This window comes from Carcharhinus amblyrhynchos, chromosome 18 (genome assembly GCF_965287045.1).
Source record: "Carcharhinus amblyrhynchos chromosome 18, sCarAmb.v2.hapA, whole genome shotgun sequence".
NCBI classification, from domain to species: Eukaryota; Metazoa; Chordata; class Chondrichthyes; order Carcharhiniformes; family Carcharhinidae; genus Carcharhinus; species Carcharhinus amblyrhynchos.
In genome coordinates this window covers 27,727,912-27,755,052 of record NC_137341.1, presented here as the reverse complement: position 1 = coordinate 27,755,052, position 27,141 = coordinate 27,727,912, and the positions used below count along the sequence as shown (strand labels likewise).

The 27,141-nt window shown below is 42.3% G+C and overlaps 1 protein-coding gene across 4 annotated transcripts in view; it reads right to left on the bottom strand.

Moving 5' to 3' along the window:
* rbfox1 (RNA binding fox-1 homolog 1) overlaps positions 1 to 27,141 on the bottom strand; it is a 1,792,700-nt gene that overhangs the window by 818,094 nt on the left and 947,465 nt on the right. The gene's annotated exons all lie outside the window — the stretch shown is intronic.

Genomic DNA, 27,141 nt, shown 5'->3' with positions numbered 1-27,141 from the left:
TCTTCAGGAATTCTGTGTGGCTGTAACTGAGGTGAAAATTTGGTAGAAATGCCATTGATATTTGCCAAACATCCATCAGGGTCGCAGTAATGGAGTGAAGAAGCACTAAGGAAATTCAGTCCAGTCGAGTCAATGAACACAAATGAATGCTGATTACTTTCTAACCAATCTCCAGAATCATTTGTTCAATATCCAGATTGCAACGTCTAAACATACTGATCATGGTTGGGGGAAGAGCTTCCAGGATTTTAACCCAGCAACAGTGGAGAAGTGTGGTATACCTTCAAGTCAGGACAGTGAATGCTTTGGAAGGGAACCTCCAAGTAACACTATTCCCAGGTATCTGCTGGTTACCCTTCTAGATGGTAAAGGTCATGGGTTAAGGAGGTCCTGCCTAAGCAGACTTGTTGAATTCAATCATCATAGAATCCCTACTGTGCAGAAGGAGGTCATTCGGTCCATCAATTCTGCACTGAGACAATGTCACCCAGGCCCTATTCCCGTAACCCACATATTTACCCTGCTAATCCCCTGACAGTGGAGTCAATATAGCATGGCCAATCAACCTAACCCACATATCTTTGGACTGTGGGAGGAAGCAGGAGCACTTGGAGAAAACTCACGCAGACACAGGGAGACTGTTCAGCACAGACAGTGACCGAGGCTGGAATTGAATGTTGGTCCCTGGCACTGTGAGGCAATAATGCTAACCACTGTGCCACCGTGCCACCATACAGTGTATCTTGTAGATGGAACATACAGTTGCCACTGTGTGCTAGAGGTGGAGCGACTGAATGTTTGTTGAAGGTGTGCCAATCAAACGGCCTGGATGGCATTGAGCTTCTTCAGTGCTGTTGGATCTGCACTCACCCAGGCAAGATTAAAATCGGGCCCTCAACTCTATCTCAATGCCAAATTCAACTCAATATTCAATCTCAGGTATTGCTGCAATACTAATATGAACAAAGTAATTAAATATCACCAAAACAATGTTACATGGATGGAACTTAAACAAACCATACAGGATTCTGGTGCAGTTTTCATCGCTCATTGCATTGCTTCTATAGTACACAAAATGTTGACCTGCAAATTTATTAGCACCATGCCGACGTTGATTCTGCAATGTAGCAAGTGGCACATGCACACATTCCATCGTGAAATGGTTCTCGCCATTTTGTTAATGCAGCAAAACATTCAAAACGGGTGTTGGGGGCCTTTGCATTTGCAAATAATTGAGCCTAATGTCTGCCTGAGGCCCCTTTGTGAAAATTGTTTGTGAATAGCCATAACTTCCACAAGGGCTGGCAGTTTTCAGGGAAATAAGGACCACTAATAGCCGAAGCAATCCTCAGGGGCCACTGGAGGCCACACTCAAAAGCTAAGTTGCTTTTTAGAAGATACCTAGCTGACTGTGCAGCTGGGAGAAGCAGGCTGTACACAGACAGTAATCCCCGTACCAGAATTGATAGACCCAATGAACATCCAATATTGGATGTGCTTGCCATCTGCTGGCAGCACACCACCAAATCAAAATTGAATTTTTGGCCAGCATCAGCCTTCCGGTAGGTCCAGGGAGGGCAATGAGGGAAATGACCAGGCAAAGGAGAGATGGCGATTGGAAGGTTTCTAGTAGGCAATGGTCTGTAATAGTGATCCTTCCTCTTGGCTTCACATTCAGGTCTCTAGTTCTTAAACAAACTTTGATGGCCTTCTTCCTTCAAAGACCAATGGTTAGGCTGTACGTAGGACCTCCACAGTCACTGAGCATGTAGTGAAATTTGAACCTATGCCCTCAGGGAATTAACTTAGACCTCTGAATTATTAGTTCAATGACATTAGCATATGCCACTGTCTCCCCCCTACCAAGGCATTAATCTTGGAAATTTCCTTCCTAAACAGTTAATTCTGTCTTGCCGCCTCTCTTTCCTCCTTTAAGCTGCTTCCTTAAACTTAACTCTTTGAATTTGGTCATCAGACCTTATATCTCCTGCTGTAGATCAGTGTCAAATACAGTGTGATAATGCTGCTATAAAGTAGTTTGGGATGTTGTACTATGTTAAAGGCACAATACATTATTGTTTCCGTGGGAATAGGCCGTATATTTGCAGAGCGGTTACATAACAGACGTGCATAATGTCAAGATTGAAATTATAAATTTAGATTGTGAAGTGCATTCTCTGGTGGTTTGATTTTTGTGTTGTTGGAAAGAGGTCGGTGATCAAGAAAGACGACAGTTATGGACGATTGGTGAATAGACAGTGTGGTTAAGGTATCATTACTTAATTATTTCATCACAGAGTCAGGACATGAAAGGATTGTCCATACTGCAGCCTCCCTTCCTCTCCCTGCTCCTCCACTTGCTGTTGTACTTCCTCAATCTACTTCTTCCTCCTCCATGTTTGGCTCCTCAGCTTCTCATCTGATGGATGATGACAATGGAGCTCTTGTCTCATGATAGCCAGGTTGCAAAGCATAGAATCATAGAACCCTACAGTGCAGAAAGAGGCCCTTCGGCCCATCGATTCTGCACCAAACACAATCCTATCCAGGCCCTACCCCCATATCCCTACATATTATACCCAGTAATCCCTCTACCCTACGCATCCCTGAACACTAAGGGGCAATTTCTTGGCATGGCCAATCAACCTAACCCACACATCTTTGGACTATTGCATACTCCCCAAATCTTGATGCCTGCTCAGCAGAACTCCATAAGAAGTCTCACACACCAGTAAAGTCCAACAGATTTATTTGGTAGCAAAAGCCACTAGCTTTTGGAGTACTGCTCCTTCATCAGGTGAGTGGAATTTCAGTTCACAAACAGGGTATATAAAGATACAAACTCAATTTACAAAATAATCCCACTCACCCGATGAACAAGCAGCGCTCCGAAAGCTAGTGGCTTTTGCTGCCAAATAAACCTGTTGGACTTTAACCTAGTGTTGTGAGACTTGTTACTGCGCTTACCCCAGTCCAACGCCAGCTTCTCCACATCACAGCAGAACTCTGTTAGAACAGCCCAGAGAGCAGAAATGGTGTTTGACAATGCTGATGGTCTGTTCTGTAATATTCCATGTGGCAGCTTGGCTTTCACTGGAAACCCAGGGGATACAAGATGTGCAAATTTCTAACCTGAGCACTAAATCTTGTCATGAGTGGATAACTCTTGTCACCCAGTCAGCAATCTTTGACTTGCCAAGTTAGTTCAAATACAAGGGCACAGAGGCCTGCCACAGCATAAAGGAATTTGAAAGGAATCCTGGGGCAGTACAGTGGCACAGTGGTTAGTGCCAGGGACCCGGGTTCAATTTCAGCCTCAGGTCACTGTCTGCATGTTCTCCCTGTGTCTGCCTGGGTTTCCTCCAGGTGCTCCAGTTTCCTCTTACAATCCAAAGATGTGCGGGTTAGGTTGATTGGCCATGCTAAATTGACCCTAGTTTCAGAGGCATGGCAGGGTAAATATGTGGGGTTTTGGTGATAGGGCCTGGGTGGGAGTGTGGTCAGTGCAGACTCAATGGACCAAGTTGCCTCCTTCTGTACTATAGGGATTCTATGATTTTAACGATTGCCAGTATACCTGACTGATGCACAGCTTGTTGTCACACACCAGCCAGGCTTAAGGGAACATAAGAACTAGGAGCAGAAGTAGGCCATCTGGCCCCTCAAGCTTCCTCCGCCATTCAATAAGATCATGGCTGATCTTTTTGTGGACTCAGCTTCACTTACCCACCCTCTCACCATAACACTTAATTCCCTTACTGTTCAAAAATTCATCTATCCTTGCCTTAAAAACATTCAATAAGGAAGCCTCAACTGCTTCACTAGGCAGAGAATTCCACAGATTCACAACCCTTTGTGTGAAGAAGTTCCTCCTCAACTCAGTCCTATATCTGCTTCCCCTTATTTTGAGGCTACGCCCCCTAGTTCTAGTTTCACCCACCAGTGGAAACAACTTCCCTGCTTTTATCTTATCTATTCCCTTCATAATTTATATGTTTCTATAAGATCTCCCCTCATTCTTCTGAATTCCAATGAATATAGCCCCAGTCTACTCAGTCTCACCTCATAAGCCAACTTTCTCAACCCTGGAATCAACTTAGTGAATCTCCTCTGCACCTCCTCCGGTGCCTGTAAGGAGACCAAAACTATACACAGTACTCCAGGTGTGGTCTCACCAGCACCTTATACAGCTGGAACATAATCTTGCTGTTTTTAAACTCCATCCCTCTAGCAATGAAGGATAAAATTCTATTTGCCGCTTTAATTACCTGTTGCACCTGCAAACTAACTCCTTGAGATTCCTGCACAAGGACACCCAGGTCCCTCTGCAAAGCAGTATGCTGCAATTTTTACCGTTTAAATAACAATCCATTTTGCTGTTATTCCTACCAAAATGGATGACCTCACATTTACCAACATTGTGCTCCATCTGCCACTCACTTAGACTATCTATATCCCTTTGCAGACTTTCAGGGTCCTCTGCACACTTTGCTTTTCCACCCATCTTAGTGTCATCTGTGAATTTTGGTCCCCAACTCCAAATCATCTATTTAAATTGTAAACAATTGCTGTCCCAATACTGATCCCTGAGGCACACCCACTAATCACTGATCACCAACCAAAAAAAAACACCTATTTACCCCACGCTTTGCTTTCTATTAGTTAGCCAATACTCTATCCATGCTAATACATTACCTGTAACACTGTGCACCTATAACTTGTGTAGCAGTCTTTGGTGATGCACCTTGTCAAATGCCTTCTGGAAATTTAGATACACCACATTCACAGGTTCCCCATTGTCCACTGCACATGTAACGTTCTCAAAGGATTCCACCAAATTAGTCAAACATGACATGCCCATCCTGTGCCTTACCAATGGGACAATTTATATCCAGATGTCTCATTATTTCTTCCTTGATGATAGATGAATGAGATGTTTTTCTGTTTATAAGAAAATGACTGTGCTCAGATGAGGCAAATACAAAGCAATATGCATGCAGTCAGTGGCGTCCTTCAAGGAGGAAGCCTGCAATCTACATACAATCTTTGTACTCGCTCTACCAGCTTGACTCATCAGGGCAGAATGGATGTAGTTGTCTGTCTTTGTATGGAGAATCTCAATGATTTCTCTTATTAAGATCCACCATCATGTTAACAGCCACAAGCAATGCCAGTATAACCCTGATTTGAGGATTTGGCTGTTGCACATTGTTAGGCGCATTAATGAAGTGATGACTTGACAAGCACTGATTTTTGCTGAAATACGAGCCCTAAAGTTCCCTCAGTGGATATGACTCCCCACTGAAAGACCCTGTCCTCTTTCTCCTCCTCTTCCCTCTCTCAGAAAGTTGTCCTGTTCTGAATGGTCTCTCTTCATTCTCTTAGTCATGGCCAAATCTAAGGGTCTGGAAGCAAATTGTTTCAGCACAAGTTTTTAAAGAATCAAAAAGGTACTTTTGCACCGGCCTGGTCGCTCCCTGTAGATATTCAAAGCTTCGCCAGGAAAGCTCCAAGCAACAACTGCACCTGCAGACAAAATAGTAATCTAGCTACTAAATTGTAAGCAGTTCCTGATCTCTTTAAGTAGCATCAATAGGGCCAAAGCCACGTTCATCTTTGTGAGGCTGTGATGTGGCATTCAGGAATCGCAGCCCTAGTGACAATCCAGCTTTGTACATTGATGAGTACCACAACCAACCAGTTGAGCATGCTGTTGGCAGCCAGTAGGTGTACACCTGCAAACCTCCTTGCCAAGGTGACATCCGTTACACTTCACATCAGAAGTGTGTGCACGCATCTCGGGTGGGTACCGCAGAGCCCGATTTCTCCCATGGTCCACACCATGGTGATATAGCTTTACTTCTCAAGCAGAAACTTCGCTCACCTGTGGTTTATTACTGCTTAGAGTGGATCATTTTTGAAAAAAGAAACCTTTACAGCGCTAGAGCAATGACTGAAAATTGGAATAAAAGTGAGTAATGTAAACAGTTATTCATCTTTGTAAATTCTAACATACCACTTTATAAACTTCGAATTAAAAGAACAGGATGTGGCCTCAAAGTGCCAAGGACCTTGGTTTGATTCCCGGCTTGGGTCACTGTCTGTGCAGTCTCCTGTTCTCCCCGTGTCTACGTGGGCTTCCTCTGGGTGCTCCGGTTTTCTCCCACAGTCTGAAAAACACGTCAGTTAGATGCACTGGCCATGCTAAATTCTCCCTCAGTGTACCTGAACAAGCATCAAAGTGTGGCGACTAGGGGATTTTCACAGGAACTTCATTGCAGTGTTAAAGTAAGCCTACTTGTGACACCAGTAAATAAAGAAAATAGAAGATCAAGTTGTTACAATGTTGCTACATTCTTTCTTTGAAAGGACAAGGTTTAATTTTGTTTCAGAGGTCAAGACATGCCTTTCACACAGCACATCTTTATGGGCACTGAAATATGAAATACCCCTCTCCAACTTGGCAGATTGTGACTAATGTCATTCCCCTAGGGATCAGGCTTCAGCTTTTTACAATATTTATAAATGTCTTGGATGAAGGACTAACAAGCTGTATATCTAAGTTTGCTGACGACACTGAGTTTGGTGACACTGTAAATAGTCTAAGTGCAGCTAGAAAATTGCAAAGGGACAGTGATAGATTAAGTGAGTGGGCATCACTTTGGAACTAAGAGTGATAAAACCAGAACATTCTCTTAATCACGTGAAGCTAGGAACAGAAGGGCAGCATAGAGATTTAAAAGATCCAAGTTCAGGAATCACCAAAAACTTGTGGACAGATACCTAAAGTAATTAAAAAGGCAAATGAAATCTGAGGAAATGTTGGAACACAAAGAGATGGAAGTTATGTTAATCTGGTTGGCCAACAGCACTCTAGCCTGTCCAGGCACGGCGCTGCAGTGGCTGGAAGAGGTACTGCAGCACTGTGCCTGCATGGGACTAAGTCCTGGGAACTGCAGTGCTGATAAGTGATGTGGAGATGTTGGCATTGGACTGGGGCAAACACAATACAAAGTCTCACAACACCAGGTTAAAGTCCAACAGGTTTATTCGGTAGCAGAAGCCACTAGCTTTCAGAGCACTGCTCCTTCGTCAGGTGAATGGGAGTTCTGTTCACAAACAGGGCATATAAAGACACAAACTCAATTTACAAAATAATGGTTGGAATGCAAGTCTTTACAGGTAATCAAGTCTTAAAAGTACAGACAATGTGAGTGGAGAGAGGATTAAGCACAGGTTAAAGAGATGTATATTGTCTCCAGCCAGGACAGTTAGTGAGATTTTGCAAGCCCAGGCAAGTCATAGGGCTTACAGATAGTGTGATATGAACCCAAGATCCCAGTTGAGGCCATCCTCATGTGTGCAGAATTTGGCTATCAGTCTCTGCTCAGCGAGTCTGCGTTGTCATGTGTCGTGAAGGCCGCCTTGGAGAATGCTTATCCAAAAGATCAGAGGCTGAATGCCCACGATCGCTGAAGTGTTACCCAACAGGAAGAGAACACTCTTGCCTGGTGATCATCAAGCAGTGTTCATTCATCCGCTGTTGTAGCATCTGTAGACCGTCTGTAGTTGTCATAGAATGAACATCTCTTTAACCTGTGTTTAACCCTCTCTCCACTCATATTGTCTGTACCTTTAAGACTTGATTACCTGTAAAGACTTCACTCCAACCATTATTTTGTAAATTGAGTTTGTGTCTTTATATGCCCTGTTTATGAAAAAACTCCCATTCACCTGACGAAGGAGCAGCGCTCTGAAAGCTAGTGGCTTTTACTGCCAAATAAATCCGTTGGACTTTAACCTGGTGTTGTAAGACTTCTTACTGTGCAGATAAATACGAAAGGTTGCAGGTGGGGAGGATGGGGAGGCCCAGAGAGTCATGAGGAGGGACGATCTTACTGTCAATGCAGGTAGGCCAGGGGCTGGGAGGGCCAGAGGTCTCCGGTCCATGAGGGAAGGATGCTTCCAGTCTGAAAGGGTCTTCAGAAGGAAGCATCTGACCATTCCTTCCCGTCCAAAATCCAGAGTGAGAACATTTTCTGATTCCCACCTCAGTTACTAGGTGAACCTACAACACACGGAGTTCAAGAGGCAGGTCACCACCACCTTCACTATGGGTGAGCAATCAAAATGCTGCCCTAATTAATGACATTCATGCCCCATGAAAGAATTTTTCTAAATTACAAATCAAACATGTGGCAAACTCCACAGAAGATATATTTCTCCCCATGATTTAGGCCTTCAGGACCAATTACAAAATATATTACCTTTGAAATAATACAAAAAGTAAAAACAAAATTGGTATCAGTCTTAATACCCAGTTAAAATCAAAGCAAAATAATTCAAGATATAGAAACTGGAAACATGCAAAAAAAAAGTGCTAAATTGAAATATGAATTTGCTTTACATCTTCTAGAAATGGGAGATTAAATAGTTTTTATCTTATGGGCTATCTCTTTTTACGGCACAGTGGTTAGCACTGCTGCCTCACAGTGTCAGGGGCCTGGGTTCGATTCCTGGCTTGGATCTCTGGCTTGGATCTCTGTCTGTGTAGAGCTTGCATGTTCTCTCTGTGTCTGTGTGGGTTTCCTCCGGGTGCTCTGGTTTCCTTCCACAATCCGAAAGACGTGCTGGTCAGGTGGATTGGCCATGCTAAATCCTCCCTTGGTATACCCGAACAGGCACGGGAGTGTGGCAACTAGGGGATTTTCACAGTAACTTCATTGCAGTGTTAATGGAGCATACTTGTAACACAAATAAATAAATAGATCATGACCCACTAACAAAATTGTGGGAGAACACAATGTTGAAAAGAATGATTTCTCTTGTATGTGGACTCTTGAGCCAAAAAGGCTGAAGCTAGAGGAATGTTTGCAGGTATATTGAAGCAGAGTGCATGTTTAGAAAGTCCAAAAATGACAGAGTGAGGATAGATTACACTGAGATTAAACTGTATGCCTTGTGTTTTACTTTTGGACTTGTATCTCCAGTTACAGAGAAAATTATTTTACGTTTTATTAAAAGAGGAATTTATTCAGCACCTTGAGAGTACACTATCCTCTCGCTGGACACTGTAGATTTGTTTAAGAGGTAGAGATTTCTATTAAGTGATATTCTGAAACAGATGGTGCAGCACTGACGGACTGTTTTACACTTTGCCTGACTTTTTTTTTAAAAGTTCAAGTTTATTTATCAGTGTCACAAATAGGCTTACATTAACACTGCAATGAAGTTACTGTGAAAATCTTCAAGTTTTCCGTTGTCTGCTCGGGTGCACTGACCGAGAATTTAGCATGACTAATGCATTTAGCCAACACATCTTCTGGACTGTTGGAGGAAACCGGAGCACCCGGAGGAAACCCACGCAGACATGGGGAAAATGTGCAGGCTCCGCACAGTGACCCAAGCCAGGAATCAAACCTAGGTCCCTGGCTCAATGAGGCAGCAGTGCTAACTACCATGCCACCCATTTTGATTGATCTGATACTTTTCCTCTTTGAATTCAGCCAAAATATAATTTTGTTCTCTACTAATCTTCCAAAAGGTCTTTATTCATGAACAGTTAAATTTCACTACCAATTATCACAGAATCCCTACAATGCAGAAGTTGGCCAATTGGCCCATCAAGTCTCCACTGACCACAATCTCTCCCAGCGCCTATCCCCATATATTTATCCTGACACTAAGTGGCAATTTAGAATGGCCAATCAACCTAACCCACACATTCTTGGTCTAAGAGAGCAAACAGGAGCACTCAGAGAAAACCTAGAGAGAGAACATGCAAACTCCATACACAGACAGTGACCCAAGCCAGGAATCAAACCTGGGTCCCTGGCTCAATGAGGCAGCAGTGCCAACCATTGTGCCACAGTGCTGCCCCATATTATATGATTTTAAAAAAAAGTCTGTTTCAAATTTGTGCGGAACGCCTTCTTTACTGCTGCTGGGACTCCAAAATTCTGTCCTTCCAGTTAGGACTCACTTGGTGGTACTTAAAGGGGAGATTCTTGTGAATCCCTCGCCCGATATGCTTAGAGCAGTTTGAGCTCTAGCAGTGCTTTCTGTTGACACCAAACGAAGTGAATCAAAGTGTACACTTTTCATGTATATAACAAGCAAACTTTTTTTTTAATTTGACGTTTTAACTTTTAATATCTATGATACAAAGGTAATGGAATTACTCCATAAAGTATTGCAAAGTAATATGAAATAAAGTATGAGTTGCATTTCAAAATTAGATTCCAATATTTCCATGAAAAAAATTGCTCAAGCAATAAAAATCTATTATCTACATGTAAGAAAAACGTGAATGTTATCACTTTCTTTAGGATGAGAATAGCTTTTTTTCGTTATAAATCATTCAAGATGTATTGATAATTCCAAGAAGTCCACGCAGGGGCTGATTGCAAATTGCACAGAAATAGTATATTCCTTGTCGATATTGTGAAATATATATTTTGAAATGCACGCTAAGACACCTTTATTCAACAACTCCTCCATGTTGTTTTAACTATTCCTATTACTGATTACCATAACACACTCTCGCCTGCTGGGTCTCAGATAACACATAAATCTATCTTTAAACCTTACTTGTTTTGGTGATAAATATTGGATGAGTATTCTTATTGTTGTAAAAGGGTGTCAGATGCAGCTACAGTGGTGTTCCTTCTTTTGGCATGAAACCAACATGCTTCTCTCCTGGGCAAACACTTATATTCTTTCGCTCACCGATATACAAAAGCAAATGAAATGATTATTGCTATATGCATACCAGTTAACTTTCAAATTTGGAGGAATTAAAGGGCGGGAATTTCCATTCAGGCCTGCCCAGAGACTGGAAATTTCCCGCCTGAGGTCTATGGACCTTTAAGTGGTGTGCCAAATTTTCTTTCCCACTCGTGACAATCCCCAGGCGGGACCAGAATATCTACCCTAAAGTAGCGTAGTCAACTCAGAGACTGCATTGAAAGTACTGCCCTCAAAAGGCCATTTGATGGCTGGGATTTTCCAGTCCCGCCACGATGGGACCCACCACGGGAGAATCGCTGGCCCAGCCAAAGATCCACTGACTTTCTCCGAGACTGGTCAATGCCAGTGACACGCAGGGCTGGAAAAACCCCACCCTCCGAATCTTATTCTTATCTTCAAGCTTCTTAATTAACTGTATGAGAAATCCTGTATATCTTTACCCAAGTTTGCTACAGTCTATGCAAAGACTTAATTTTAAGATATTTCTGCTGATGCAACTAACTCTGCTCAGCTTAAAAAATTACTGCTGACTTGACTACATGTAGAATCAGAAGGCTAAAGGTTAGCTAAAAATTGACTGCATTCCTGAAGGGTACACAATGCTGGCAACCAAGTTTTTCATAATGGCAGCTGCAAGGATTATTTTTCTAAGATGGAGACAGACTGCAAAAAAAATTTCCAATAACAAGATAAGGGTTAACATATAGTTTGGATCTTAGTTTGGGAGATCCAAGTTTAGGATCCTGTGTGTCCAAGTTTAGGACTGGCAGTAGAAACCAGTCTCCAAGTTTTACTTGATTTTTGTCATGTTAATCGTTTTAGGTTCTGTTCAATAAAAGAAAACCATTTCAAAACTTGTATTGGTGCTGTCCCTTTGTCTGTTCAAATGAATGAATGGACCTTACAATGTTGGAATAGAAGTGGGTCACTCAACACCTTGACCCTGTCCTGCAATTCTATCAAATCATTGCTGATCTGCATCTCAATGCCTTTTTCTGAACATTTCACTGTGTGGTCAGGGTCTAGATGGGGGCTCCTGGAGGCTGTCTGTTCTCCCAAATATGCTGCTCAAGTCTGTGGTTTCTCAAAGCCATTAGGTTTTATTTACAACTGGTAATTACACAGTTGGACATTGACAAAAGGTTGGAGCTTCTCCCCTGACCAGACTTTTCTTTTTTAGTCATGCGATTTGGTATCATTATTACATCGGCATCACGTATGCTTCTGATCCTTTACCTTATATTTATTTTTCCCCTAGATCTCTTTCTGCACTTACTAAATAAAAAATTATCCATCTTGAGTCTTGAAAATTTAATTTCAGCTAGCAACCACAACCTTCTGGGGAGCGAGTTCAAGATGTCCCCCATCATCTGCATGAAAAAGTACTTCCTGACTTCATTCAGAATTGCTCAAGCTTTCATTTGAAGATGGTATCCCTTTGCTCTGGATTTTTCCACCAGAAGGAAATAATCTTTTTGTACCTATTGATTTGATGGACCGAATGGCCTAATTCTGCTTCTATATCTTATGTTCTTATTGGGGAAAGTCGGGAGAATGGGGTTGAGAAACATATCAGCCATGATTGCATGGTGGAGTAGGCTCGATGGGCTGAATGGCCTTATTCTTCTCTGATGTCTTATGGTTTTATGGAAATCCTCTTTTGTTTTAAAGACCTTAAAATAGATCACCTTCCCAGCTTCTAAATTTAAAGAAAAGCAACCAAGTTTGTGCAACCTACCCTGATAAATTAGCTCATTAAACAGAACAACGTGTTGCCTCATCCCAACCTACCTCGTATATAGAGATACCAACTAGTTACGTAGGCCAGGCCCACCTGATACTTATTAACAGGAGGAAACCAGCTTTGCCCTACTTTGTGAGATCAAGGGCCACAAGCTTTCTAAAACTCTGTGGAATAGGCTAGTCCTCATTTCATCTCAAAATAAACACAAGGGGAAGCAGGCTGGTGGTGTTAGAATGCCGCGCTATAGACTCTCACCAAGTAGAAAACAGAGCTTCTGTTCTGAGTTCTTGTTTGACATCAAGCAGGATGGTTTTGTACGGTGGTTGTGGGTGGGCTCTCACATCGCATGGGTTGTGAGAGCCAAGAAAACCCTCCTGCCGTAGTAAGAGTGATAACAACACAGTCTGTCAGCATATTAATCACTGAGTGAATCCTTTCACTGCTTCACACTGTTCTCCAGAGGAAGAGTGCACAGATATGAAAACCAACAATCCATTAATCCCAGATAACATCCTAGTGAGGATGTGAGATGTTCTCCCTCCAAGACCATTCAGCCTTTCCAGAATAGTGTTGCCTAGTGCAGTACTTGTGGTAGGACCTGCCCAATGTTCTTTTGAGCCGTAGCACCACTTCCCCACTTTGCATTCCAATACTTTGCTCCCCCAAAGTTGAAGCCTTTATGATACCTGCTTTTCATATCATTGTTAGTCTTTTAACAAAAGGCAAATGAAAACATTGGATACAGCACATATTTCAACTGTGAAATTGTCAAACATTAACCCAAAATCTAAAACAAAACACTGAATATCAGAAACTCCAGTGAAATTTGAATGTTTTGGATATAATTGGTTTCATAAAGGGCACACAGGGATGATCAAATTATAAATTTAATCGGGTACATGTTGACAATTTGCAATAGTGTAGAATGGGTACCAGTCACAGGAAAGCCTGCTTCCCCTTATGTTTATTTTGAGACGAAATGAGGACTAGCCTATTCCACAGAGTTTTAGAAAGCTTGTGGCCTTTGATCTCACAATATAGGGCAAAGCTGGTTTCCTCGTGTTAATGAAATAAGTATCAGGTGGGCCTGGCCTACGGAACTAGTTGGTATCTGTATATATGAGGTAGGTTGGGGGATGACAGCTTCCAAGACTCACTGTTGCCATGGTGATGAAAGTTAATTGCCTTTGTGAGCAGGGGTCTGTGAAGTGATACTTTTACAGGAAGAAGTACGAGCAGCTTAAATCCAGGGCCTATGGATGTTCTTCTCCCCACTCGATAACTTGGTTAAAAGAACTGCACTCACGGTGCTGATGCTGAAGTATTTTAACATGAAGTAATCAATTGTCAAAAGATTTGAAATTTCTGTGCGGCCTTGTTCTGACTGTCAATGCAGATTATCATTGACAGCATAGTTCCTGCAGATAGGCCTGATTCTTGGGAGCTAAACAAGGCAATATGCTGCTTTCGGAGGTTGGATGTGTTCCATACGACAGTGATTTTGGCCTGTGCCTTTGAATACAAAAGGATATCATATGGCCAACAATGCAGTGTAAATGCGCTCTACAGTTACTGGTTTGCGAAGAATGTCACTGAGCACTTCAAATTGCTTCCTCAACTGTTCCCTGCTATTTATTTGCCACCATACAATTTCTTTTCATAGAATCCCACAGTGCAGAAGGAGTCCATTTGGCCCATTGAGTTTGTACTGGCCACAATCCCACCCAGACTGTATCCCCATAACCCCCATACATTTATCCGAGCTAGTCCCTGTGATGGTAAGGGGAAATTTAGCATGGCCAATCCACCTAACCTGCACATCTTTGGACTGTGGGAGGAAACTAGAGCACGCACACAGACACAGAGAGAATGCGCAAACTCCACACAGACGTGACCCAAGCTGGAAATTGAACTAGCACTGTGAGGCAACAGCGCTAACCACTGCGCCACCATGCCACCCAATTTAATATAGAAACATAGAAAATAGAAGCAGCAGTCAGCCATTTAGCCCTTCGAGCCTGCTCGGCCATTCGTTTTGACTATGCCTAATCATCAAAATCAATATCTGATCCCATCTTCCCCCCATATGCCTTTAGCCCCAAGAGCTATTTCTGATTTCGTCTTGAAATCACATAATGTTTTGGCCTCAACTACTTTCTATGATGATGAATTCCACAGATTATTATTAATCTATTCACCTGATCAACTTTAGCTTGCTCCTCCCTCATACCAATATAATTGGTTCTGTTTATGTGTATGATTCTTATTTGTTGTATAATCCACAGGAGCCTACAACTCTCTGATACATCACTAAATGTAATCTTGGCATGAGTAAGAGTGAGAAAGAGATCCTGTCCACACATGTGGACTGCTTAGTGAAATACCTTTGTGCACTCTTGCCTGTTGAGTACTGTGGCTTCCCCAAAAGGGAAAACCAATAAAACATAGGAAATGACTGGTCGAAACTGGTATTACATGCCTCATAATGAACTCCAGTATGGACCAGTACCTGTCATCTCCCAAGTTTTATTGTTTTTTTTCCTTTCTCGGGGTGACCTCTTAAGCTCATTTTTGGTAAAACAAAGAATTGAGGCAGAAGGCATTTTTACACATCATGTGAAACATGGCTTCAGGAGTGTGCAGCTGAGTGGATATTGATAGCTGTAAGAGGGTCAGCCGCTGTTAGGATCAGCAGAGAATAATTTAAACTGCACAGGGCATTGGCTGCTGAGTGAGTCAATATGGCTTTGAATATTCCATACAGGTTTCTATGGAGATGAAAGCAGATTTGAGAAGAATTGGAAATTCTTTCAGTCTCAAAGACAGAATCATGAGATTGTCACAGAGCTGAAGAAGAAACCTGAACAAATAAGAGAAGCAATTCTTTTTATCAGTGTACTACAAGCTATACTGCACACCAGGTCTCACTGAGGAACAGAAAAGCCAGTCCTGTGAAATTCTGGACCCCACTGATACCAGTAAGGCAGGACTCAGAGTAATTATTATATAGTGATGACAACCATTTGTGTCTGCATTCAGAACATAAACAGAAGCTAAACAACACTATGAACAGAATGAGAAAGAGTGCCTGGCTTTTGTCTTTGCTTGTGAATATTTTAATCAGTACCTGTTTGGGAAAGGGAATGTGACAGTAAACTCTGACCATGAACCACTTCAAAGCATCTTTCTCAAACTGCGTCTGTCTGCTGTAAAGCACCCTGAAAGGATGCTCCATTTTTTGCAGAGATATCATTCAGATGTGAAGTACAAGCAAGGGGAACAAATGTATATCACTGACATGTTGTTGAGAGCCGCACGGCGTTTGAAGGTAGTTGATGATTCTGGTAAAGAGTATGAAATCTCCTAGATTCAATCAGAGTGACATGCTCTGGAAGTCATCAACCCAGGAGAGAGATTGAATCTAACAAACAAGGGTTTGCACAGATCAAGCAAACTACTCAATGAACTGCAAATACCGCAGGAAGTCATGATGAAAAGATGGCTGGAAACTATATGAGTATTGGGTATACAGAGATGAAGGGATTGCCCAAGATGGCATCCTGTACAAAGGGAATAGCATCATTATAGAATTCCTACAGTGCAGAGGAAGACCATTCAGTCCATCAAGCCTGCACCAACAACAATCCTACCCAGGCCCTATCCCTGTAACCCCATGTATTTACCCTCCTAGTCACCCTAACACTTAGGGGACAATTTAGCATGGCCAATCCACCTAACCTGTGAAGCTTTGGACTGTGGGAGAAACCAGAACTCCCCTAGGAAACCCACGCAAACTCAAGGAGAATGTGGAAACTCCACACAGACTGTGACCCAAGCTGGGAATTGAATCCGGATCCCTGGCACTGTGAGGCTGCGGTGCTAAGCACTGTGCTACCACGCCGCCCTGAAGAGAGGAGAAGACAGATGTTGAAATGCATCCATGCAAGCCAGAGGCAGGCAAGAGAAGTGTTCCACTCACCAAACATGAGTAAAGAGATGAAGGATCAAATCAGCTAGTGCAGTGCATTGAACATGAAACCAAGAAGCCACTCATGTTATACCAGAAAGGCTAAGAAGAGAAAACCAGTTTTTTTTGTGCATGCATGATGGGTGGGATTTTCCGGCAGCACTCACCCCAAGGCCGGAAATTCCCGCCCGAGGTCAACGGACCTTTCACATGGTCCTGTCCCGCTCACTACAATACCTGTGGCATGCGGGATGGGAAAATTCCACCAGATTATGTTCTTTATAGATCATGGATGAGGGTAATTTGGAACTGCAAATGCACTATCATTTGTTTTTTGTTAATGAACAGGGAGATGTCTTTGTGCCCTATTACTCTTTGAGAAATGCGGTTTGCCAAAGTCTTGTGACCTCTGAGGTAATTTTTGGTAAAACATATCGAGGCAGAAGCCATTTTTATACCCCACGTAGAAAATGCACAGAGATCGGAGCAGAAACTCGGACTACTACTTACAACTGTTCCAGCTTATAGAATATGAAAAAAGTCAACTAACAGTAACGTTCTGTGTTCCATCGCTTCCTTAGCAGAACATCTCGTACTTTCTTTTTGGACAAGATGATTTGCATCACAGAGTCCAAACTTTTGTGCATTCATATTGGAGTTTGCTGGAGTAAAGTAGACGAGATGATATTTAAATGACAAGAAACGCAACAGTCAATTCTTTTACCTAGGCTCCAATTCGGAATAAATTAGCATTCACATCATTTCTCTACTTTCCTTTGCTTGCTAGTTTTGAAAGCAGATGAATTATTACAGTGGATTAAAAAATACAATTAAATCAAATGGTAGCAAAGTTTACTCTACCCTGTTGATGTGCATTAAGTCCAAGAATAAAATAAATGATTTCCCTCTCTCCATTCCATCAGTGGCAGCAGAGCTTTCTGCCACTAAGATGCTGCATTGTCAGATTCTCTTGCTGAACCTTCACATCTCTAACCATCTGAAAAATTTCCTCAAATCTTATGTATTTTATCTCCACTTTAATCACCTCCTTCAACTCTTTCCTTAATTCTTGGGATGACTCCAGTATTCTGTCTCTTTTGAAAACTTGGAAATATTAAATGTGTTGCATTAATATAAGTTGTCAACGAGCATTTCAGACTGTATCAGTGTGAATTTTCTGTTTCCCGTTACAGCTATGTCTCTGAATAATATTGTCAATTTATGCTAATTAATTCCATTTATGAACTTTTCTGTTGCGTTCGAGCATGGGGAATTGGATTGAGAAAGCCCCATTTCACTTCATACAGGTTCCTTACAATTCATTCCAGTGAAACTTAACTTCAAAAATCCTGAGAGGATCTTGGCCATTAGGGAAAGCCCATCTCCATCCTTGTGGAAAGAGTGGGAGAGACCCTTATTCAGATGTCCTGCCCCCGAACACGGTGTTTACCATGTTAATGGGACAGGGAATGGGTCCAGGTTTCATGCTTTCCGCAGAGGCACCGATGCATGGAAATCAGCAGCTGCATCCACTTGCGCTATTTTGGTGTGAGAGGTGTCTGAAATGCACAGATTAAGCCTGGTAAAAGCAGTGAAAATCTTAGTGAATTAATTTAGATTGTCACTGTACTTTTTTGGAGAGGTATGACACCCCTCTGAACATGGTCCCCAGACACCTTTGGTAGAGGTTGGCTGACATTTGGAAGAAGTAATGCGGCCTTTAGCATTGCTAACAGTAGACATGAATATGCATAAAAAGTGCAGAAGTCCATTGCAACTGTAAAACTGATTGGAACTGTCAAAATTGTCAGGTTGACTGTCAAAGGGAGCTGTCAAGGCATTTCAAACTGCTACCTATTAACTCTTTGAAAACACTGTCAGGGCGCCACCCCAGAAAGAAAATCTGGCCTTTAGCACCATTTTCTCCTAGATCCGGTTTGCGACAACAGTTCTGAACCAGGATGGAAAATCCAGGTCTTTCAGCTCACCATTTGGGAAGGATTTGAACTCAGGTTACAACTGTGCTAAATTTGGTAGTCAGACACATCAAATTAGGTAACATTTTTAATCAGAACAACTTGAGTCTCTGGTAAAATGAACAAAAGTTAACAGATCTGGATGTGAATGAAGTATGAAACTTCACATATTGACATAATATTTTCCCATTTGTCCAAATAAAGTTGATCAATTATTATTATCCATAACTTAACTTGAATTCGACAAGGTGATCCAATGGTGCACAGGTCCAACATTAACAAAAAGTGCGCACAAATTACTTTAGAGTGCAGAAATACCGTAAGGTTAAAAAAGTGGTCAATTTAGACAGTTATGGATTACGATGCCATTAACTTATTGATCATCCAGTAAGGATCAATGACCTAATTACAAAATGATAATACATGTTTGCAAGGCAGGCCATATTATTCATGAATAGGTAGCACCATTTATGTTTTGTTCCACTTCCGTCACAAGCAACGCTACACCTCTTCAGAATTCTGTTTAATGACAACATTGTCAACACTAATACCACCCGCAAACAGCAGAATATACTGGAGCAACCAGTGAGATTCTATTCTTTGCCTTCAGTTCCTAGAGACAGATTTCTAAATAGTCCAGCGCTGAATCTTTTCCACCAGTCCTTTCAAAATACTCAGCATAATTTATGTTCCTCTTGTTGCTGGTAATGGATTATTCCACTAAGGATTTGCCTTCGATATATTCTTTGTGTTATCTGTTCAATTAATGGCATCATCCATTAATCTTACAAAAAATGGAAGCACCATCACTTTGAGATTAAAATTGATAAATTCAGGACTCTGAACTTTTCACCAATGAGTTTTGATAATGGACCTACTTGGTTGCTAAAATGTAAAATGCATACTGCTAACTTCGGCTTTTCTGTGAGCTTTAGATTTGATTGACTGCAGGTGCTTGCTTAATTATAGTTTATAAATGCGATTAGTAGTCAACATTGGATATATTTTGTGAGATTAGAGAAAAGGAAGAAAGTGGTTTCTAATGGCACACCCCGCTCATATTACATGACTTGTCCCATATTTCTGCCCCAATTTCAACTACATCTGTCAGTTAGAAAGCCTCCACTGAGCTATTGCGATTGTATTAGTCAGGAAGAGCTGGAAGATAATTGCTTTTCAGTAATAAAAACACCTGTATTGATATAACACATTTCATAAGATCAGGGCATCCCAAAGCACTTTAGCCAATGAAGTACTTTTGAAGCTTCGTTAATGTAGGAATTGCAAAAAGTAATTTGTCTACAATATGGTCTCACAAACAGTGACCTGACTTTGGAGAAATAGGCTGAAAGCCTCCCACCTTGCCTGTACCAGAATCAGAGCTGGTGAGGTTCCCAGAACAGAAATCTCCATTAGCCATGGGCGACATCGTAAACTCCTACCCATAATCTGTTTTATAGATCTTTTACATCCAACCAGAGGACAGACAGGGCCTTGTTTCAATGTTGTATCTGAAAAACAGCACCTCCATCAGTGCTGCATTCCTCAGTACTGCAATGAAATGTCAGCCAATATCTTTTTCTCATGCCTCTACAGTGGGACTCGAATCTACGATCTTTTGACTCAGAAATGAGACTGCTACCAACTGACACCTCATCTGAAGAATTCTGTAAGCTCTATACTGCTAATTCATACTTTATTCTTTGGGCAGAAGCCTGCGCTCTCCTTCATGGCAATGGTGATAGCGGAGGAATTTAGTTTGGTGAGAGGGTACAGGATAGCAATCTTGTTAGTTTCCTGCCTCCACCTCAATTACATAAGACCATAAGACATAAAACATACAGAGCAGGAAGGCCCTTGGTGCCCTTCCCATCCTGCCACCAATTAAGGGCCTCTAATGCAGCCTTATGGGCTTCATCCCGTTGCTGCTAGTATTAATCTATTCTGCTGAGGTGAATCTACTTGTGGGTTTGAAACTCAGCCAAACATTCACATTGAGATTCTTTTAGATAGCTGTGTCAACAAACCTCCAGCGCTTAATACATTAAAAGCACTGTCTTAAAAGATCTCAGCCACCTATTCAACCTTTCATGCAAGGGAACTGATGGCTATGCTGCAGTGGAATAGACGACCAACAATTTCATTTTTCAAAGATTGAACAGATGGCTAAATTGTCAAACAAAAAGATCAAATCATAGTGAAAATTGACATGTTAACATTTTAATCTCAATACCGTCAAATGCAGGAAAATACTTTATCCACCTGATACAGTACTCCAATATGTTGAGCAATTCTACAAAGCTGGTCAATGTAATCAACATGTATTTCTTCTAAACAAAGCCCCATCATTAAACATTGTATTCAAAGAAGATTTAACTTATCATACACCATTATGTTATTACATGTGACGTTGTCATCCCCTTTTGAATTTAGCTGTCAATAGGTTCTCAACTCTGTACTGGGGCTCCTAACTTCACAAAAGTGCCATGAACAATTTCTCCTACCAAAATGGACCCGGCTCCATGACTTCTGAAGTGGAAAAATCACATATAGACAAAGGAGGATTGCTGAATCCTTATCCTAGGGCCAGAAAAATCCCATATGATGGAAATGTGGGTGGAATCCCTCAACGGCAACCTGTCCACCATTTTATAAATCCTGCCCACCTCTGTTCTACACAAACAGAAACATGCATATCTGGCCAAATGCATTTGCACCATAGAGTGGCACAGTAGCACAGTAGTTGGCACTGCTGTCTCACAGTGCCAGGGACCTGGGTTCAATACCAGCTTGGGTCACTGACTGTGTGGAGCTTGCACATTCTTCCTGTGTCTGCATGGGTTTCCTCCGGGCGCTTTGGTTTCCTCCCACATTCTGAAAGACGTGTTGGTTAGGTGCATTGACCCGAACAGGCGCCAGACTATGGCAACTAGGGGAATTTCACAGTAACTGCAGTGTTAATGTAATCCTTACTTGTGATTAATAAATAAACTTTAACTTTTGCCTTTTGGGTCAGGTCACCGATGTCAGGGTCAAACAGGGATCCTGGCACCACACTGTGTGAGAAACTGTTACCTGGCTGTCATTTTTCCTGAATTGGTCAATTAGTGGCCAAAATCCACTGATCAGTTAGGGATGGCAGGTGGGCTGTAAAAGCTGAAGAACCAGTTGGATATTCTCCAACCTATGGCCAACTTTTACAGGTAAGCCTGAGAGAGACAAAGAGAGACAGACAGAGAAAGAGACACTTCCATCTTAAAGTGCCCCTTCATCAAATTAATCTACTGCCAGGAAACTGCCTTCCAACATCACAAATGGCCTCTGGCTGATTAGAGAATTCTGATTGGCCTCTGATAATTGGTCTTAATTAGCCATGAGCTTATTTTACCTTTACTGGTCCCAGCCCAATACTACAAGCAGCATGGTGACAGTGATGAGCACTACTGCCTCACATTCCAGAGACCTGGGTTTGATTCCCAGCTTGGATCACTGCTTGTGCAGAGTTTGCACATTCTCCCCGAGTCTGTGGGGTTTCCTCCGGATGCTCCGGTTTCTTCCCACAGTCCAAAAGACATGCTAGTTAGGTGCCATATTAAATTCTCCCTCAGTGTACCTGAACAGGGTGGTGACTAAGGAGTAACTTCACTGCAGCGTTAATGAAGCCTATTTGTGATACTAATAAATAAACTTAAACAAAATTATATGGGAACAAAAACCCTACTCCTGAATTTTTACGTGTTTGTGTTCTTTTAAATGTTTTGTTGAATTTTTCTGTGTGCTTCTTTTGTGAATGTTGTTTGGGACAGACAAGGCTGTGAATATCACCCTAAATGGACAGACCAACCATTCAGGCATTTTATGGCATAAGGTTTGGTCTAGAATTGAGGGCCAGGTTAAAGCATACATTGGACTAGCTGATCTGGAGGAAAGCAGATTGTGGTATTAACCTAACAAGGTTTCAGAAAGCATAGGCTGGAGGAGACTGAGTATGTATAAAATCTGCATCTCCCCAGCTTCAGCAATTAGGTTTCAAGTGGAGAATAATGAAAAGGTAGGTGAGGTTTTTGCGGGGTTCAAGATAACGCAGATTCATATGTTCCCATTGAAAATGAAGCTTTTACAGAATTTGTGCGAAACATGTTGATTTCTGAAGTGCCATCAACATGAATGATATTTGACAAGGAAATCTCATTCCGTGATGTGCTTTTCTTTAATTTGCCTTGTGAGCACTGAGCTCCACATATCTGCTCTCATAATGTACAATGCTTATGACCAACAATGTTCTGCAAAAGGAAGCTTGGTTTTGTGCAAAAATTGTTTTTCTTTGCAAAAGTCTGGAAAGGGTAAACTGTAAAATGTTGATTGTGCCAATTGGTATCAAATATCAGAGTGACAAGAGTTCATAGAACTCAGTGAAGCACGTTCTAAATCTCCTTGTAGCTCAGGTCACACATTTAAAGGATTAAAATCAAACATCATGCAATGGTAGCAGATCTGTGTCAGAGAATTAACCAGTGGCATTTCAACAACCCAGAACAAAATGTCAATACCCTACTGCTATGTGCTGAGCTAGTCTCTAGTGACCAAGCTAATGGTTTCCAGTCCCTTGGAAAGACTAGGAAACTTTTCAGCACTGAAATAAGTTCTTGACCTAAGCACAACAGATTTCACATTTAACTCACTGAGAAAGTGGCTCCCTGATTCTCACAGATAATAAATTACATGGAAGTAAAGGCATTGTGATTGAAGTTGATCTTTACCAAATGGTACAAAAACAACCTAATAGTGAATCAGCAGTCTGCAAAACACGTCCTCCTCCCGGCGTCTGTGTGGGTTTCCTCCGGACACTTCAGTTTCCTCCCACACTCCAAAGGTGTGCAGGGTAGATGGACTGGCCATGCTAAACTGTCTCTTAGTGTCAGGAGGATTAGCAGGGTAAATATGTGGGGTTACAGGGATAGGGCCTGAGTGGGAATGTTGTTGGTGCAGACTTGATGGACCGATACGGTAGGGTTCTAAGGATTTTACATAATTGGCCATCTACTTTTCCACTAATTTCAAAGGACAACACAATCAGGCATGGTGTAAACTGGGCTGCTAATTGGCAAGGATTTCTTCATGTACCTACTGGTGAAGTCTGAGATCAAATTTTAAATAGCGGTGTTTGACTTAATTCTTCTACAACTATTTCTAAATGGCTGCAAGATCTCAAGCTGGCCCTTAGGCTGGGACTTTAGCCAGGGTACAGGTTCTGCCCTGTGAGGACACAAGCCAGGGGAATAGGTTTCCCAGACGTTTTTCAGAATTTAACTCCATGGCTCCTTTAAGTAGGGAATCCACCTATCATCAGCTTAATTGACTGGCTAGAGGCAGCTTGGGCAAGAGGTCAGCCTGCAAGACCATGTTAGTGCAAAGAGGAGTGAGAGAGAGTGCTGGGGTGCGAGGGGTGGAGGGAGGAACAAGGGCACCAGCACAGGTGAGTCCTCAATACAAATCAGGGCCCATGGTTTTCTGGGGATTTTCATTAAGGTGAGAGGTATGGTGATACCATGATGCCCCGGGGGGCTGAAGTGCACTCTCGGCGAGGGATTCAATGCTGGTTGAATGGAGCAGAGAACTCACTTTGTGTGCAAGGTTTACTGGGTTAGTGTTAGGTCAGGGGGAAGCAATTCCTGTTCCACCTGGCCCACAAGAGGTGCTGTAAAAGCAATTAACACTGGACTTGCCTGTGTCCTGGGAAACCCATGTGGTTAAAAATGGAATGACTGATGAAATGAAAGCATCTAGCCTTCTTACAATATTTAAATGACAAACTCACTTCCTGTGACAGAGTTGGCTGCATTTCTGTTAAAATGAGAGTGGGTCTGCTTTAGGTGGGTTTGGTTCCTGTTCCAGACTTCATGTCTGATACAGCTCCAGCTCACTCATTTTTGAGAGTCTGGTTCACCCCTGCATCCCGGACTGACCATTACCAAATGAATTGGTACATCACAATGAGAAAGTGGAAATTCCAATCTTCATGGTGGCACGGTGGCAGAGTGGCACAGTGCTTAGCACCATTGCCTCACAGCGCCGGGGATCTGGGTTCAATTCCGGCCTTGGGTCACTGTCTGTGAAGAGTTTGCACATTCTCACCATGTCTGTGTGGGTTTCCTCCAGGTGGGGTTTCCTCCCACAGTCCAAAGATGGATTAGCCATTCCCAATTGCCCCTTAGTGTCCAAAGATGGTTAGGCGGATTAGTCATGGTAAATGTGTGGGTTATGAGGAAGGGGGTGTGTGGTGGGCCTGGGTAAGATGCTCTTTTCGAGAGTTAACAGGCTCAATGGCCTCCTTCCGCACTGCAGGGATTCAATGGTTCTATGGCTGACTTGTCAGATTGAATTTGAACAAGTCATTGACCTTCCCAATCCTGACAGTGAATAATATTTTTGAGAACAGGGCTAGCCTCCGAGAGTTTGTCATCCTGGAATTGTATACAAATTATTTCATATTACAGTCAGTGGCAGAGTAAGAGAATTATAATAGTAATGCAGAAGGGCTTGGGGAGGATTAAAGGCCAGGACGGGGGAAGGTGCATCCTAGGCCTGCAATGTAGAGGTGGGTGGTTCCATTCAAATCAAAACTCAGAGACCATGGGGGAAGATGGGGGGGGAGATCACAGGCCTGAGTGAAAACTGGGAATGTGTGGGTGGGAGGTGCGTTCAGGACAGGAACACAATTTCTCAGACTTTAGGCTTCCCCCACCCACACCAACTCAAGACCACCCTTTTTTTTATATGGTGACACAGCCACTATGTTATAAAGATGTGTAATAATGTCACAAACCTGTTAGGATTTATCTCATGTTGTCTCTTTCATGAATGACAGCTGCTTTTTTCTCTACAGCAACCAAATTCACAGAATCACAGGTCAGATTTTCCTGCAGTGAACGGAGATTTGGCTGGTTGCTAAATTTTCCGACCTCGCTGCAGTGGCGTGAATGGTCAGTAAGATCGCACCCTGGCACAGAAGGAGGTTATTTGACCTGCTGTGTCTGTACTAGCTCTCCAAGTGAGCATCGTGACTTAGTGCCAATCTCCTGCCTTTTACCTGTAACTCTGCACATTGCTTTTATTCAAATTTACTGTCTTTTTTAAATCTTTAAGATTTTATCAATGCATATGATAAGTTTTCTTTGGTTAAACCTGGTCTCCAGGTGGTTTTCCACGATTTGAAGCTAAACATGGGATGGTTGCGTTGATGACATTGTCAAGCTGCGACATGTCCGTGCGCTGTAGTCCCCTATCTACTTGTGATGGGTGCGCCTCCCATGTCTGATGTCAGATGGAGGAGAGAGTTAACGGTTCAGGAAAGTATTCCAACTACCGTGCACCCTTCCGATATCACAAAAACATGGTGAAAATCAGAAGTCTAATTAGACATTCTGCACACTGTTCATTTTATGTTGTAATGTCACCATTATTCATTGACTAATAATAACTAATTAATGACAAATTACCCTACCCTTTATGATGTGAAGAATAATTCACCCTTTCATTTTAATATTTAATCTTTTGGATCCTGTCAGCAGTTTTGCCTCATGCAAAGTTCTAAACTCAACCCTTGCAGGAAGTAGCAATGATTTATCGTGGCTTGAAATGTAAAAATAAAGCATTAGTTCTAACAAAGAAACTAAGGAAATGCAAATGCTTGAAAAAAAAAGCAGAAAGTACATAGAGTTACAGGCCCCGAGCAGAAAAAGTGCTGACTACTCTCTGCTTTGCTTGTAGCATTTTCTGTTTTGTTATAACGCTGATCCTGATGAATTTTATTACAGATCATAGGTCCAAAAAGTCCCGATTTGAACACCATTGATGTAAGAACAACATAAATAAGAATCTTTCAACAGCTTAATATTTCTGTACATTAATTTGACAAACTAAAATTGGGCTGGAACTTTACTTTGGCTTCCCCCCACCCCGGCAGGTTCCAAGGTGTTGGGGGGGGAGGGATGTGAAATTGCATATTGATGGGATCCTTCTGAGTCCTCACCCACCCCCAACTGGGTGCGATTTCATGTTGAGGCCTGGCAACAGAGAGCTCAGAAGGGAAGCCTGTCCTTCCCCAATTAAAGCCTGTACGTGACCGTATTAGGCCACCATCCCACATAGCCTTCCTGCTCCATTGACGAGGAGTCAGCACTGAAGGATTCCAGAAGGTTTTGAGTGTGTTTTAACCTGGCCTTTGAAAATCAAGGCCTGAATTTTTAAGGAACATCTGGGTAGTCATGGATGCCTCATTGCTCTTCTCAATTTGCATGCCTAGGAACTAGGATGCCAATCACAATGGAAGGCATTGTAGTCAACTTGATGCTGTTGCTCTTCACATCCACACATAGGTACTTTCCAATAGCAATCACTGCATATTCAAAAATGGAAGTGGAAACCCCGGTTCATTCCCCCTTTTCCTCTGCCTGGGTCAATGTGGTGCATCCCACGTGCTAGGGAGAATCTTACCAAAATATGGCAGACTGTTGTTTCTGGTGAGAAAACTGGTGTATTTCCCTCCAGAGCTTACCACACTGTCAAAAGAAATCAAGGGGGTGTGTTTCACAGCATTATATAGGGGGCCTCAACATGCTGGCAAAACCCCACTGCTCAGAGATTAGGGTGCCACCTTTAAAGGGCACCCCAATCAGAACATGTAGTCTCCCACCCAGCCCGTC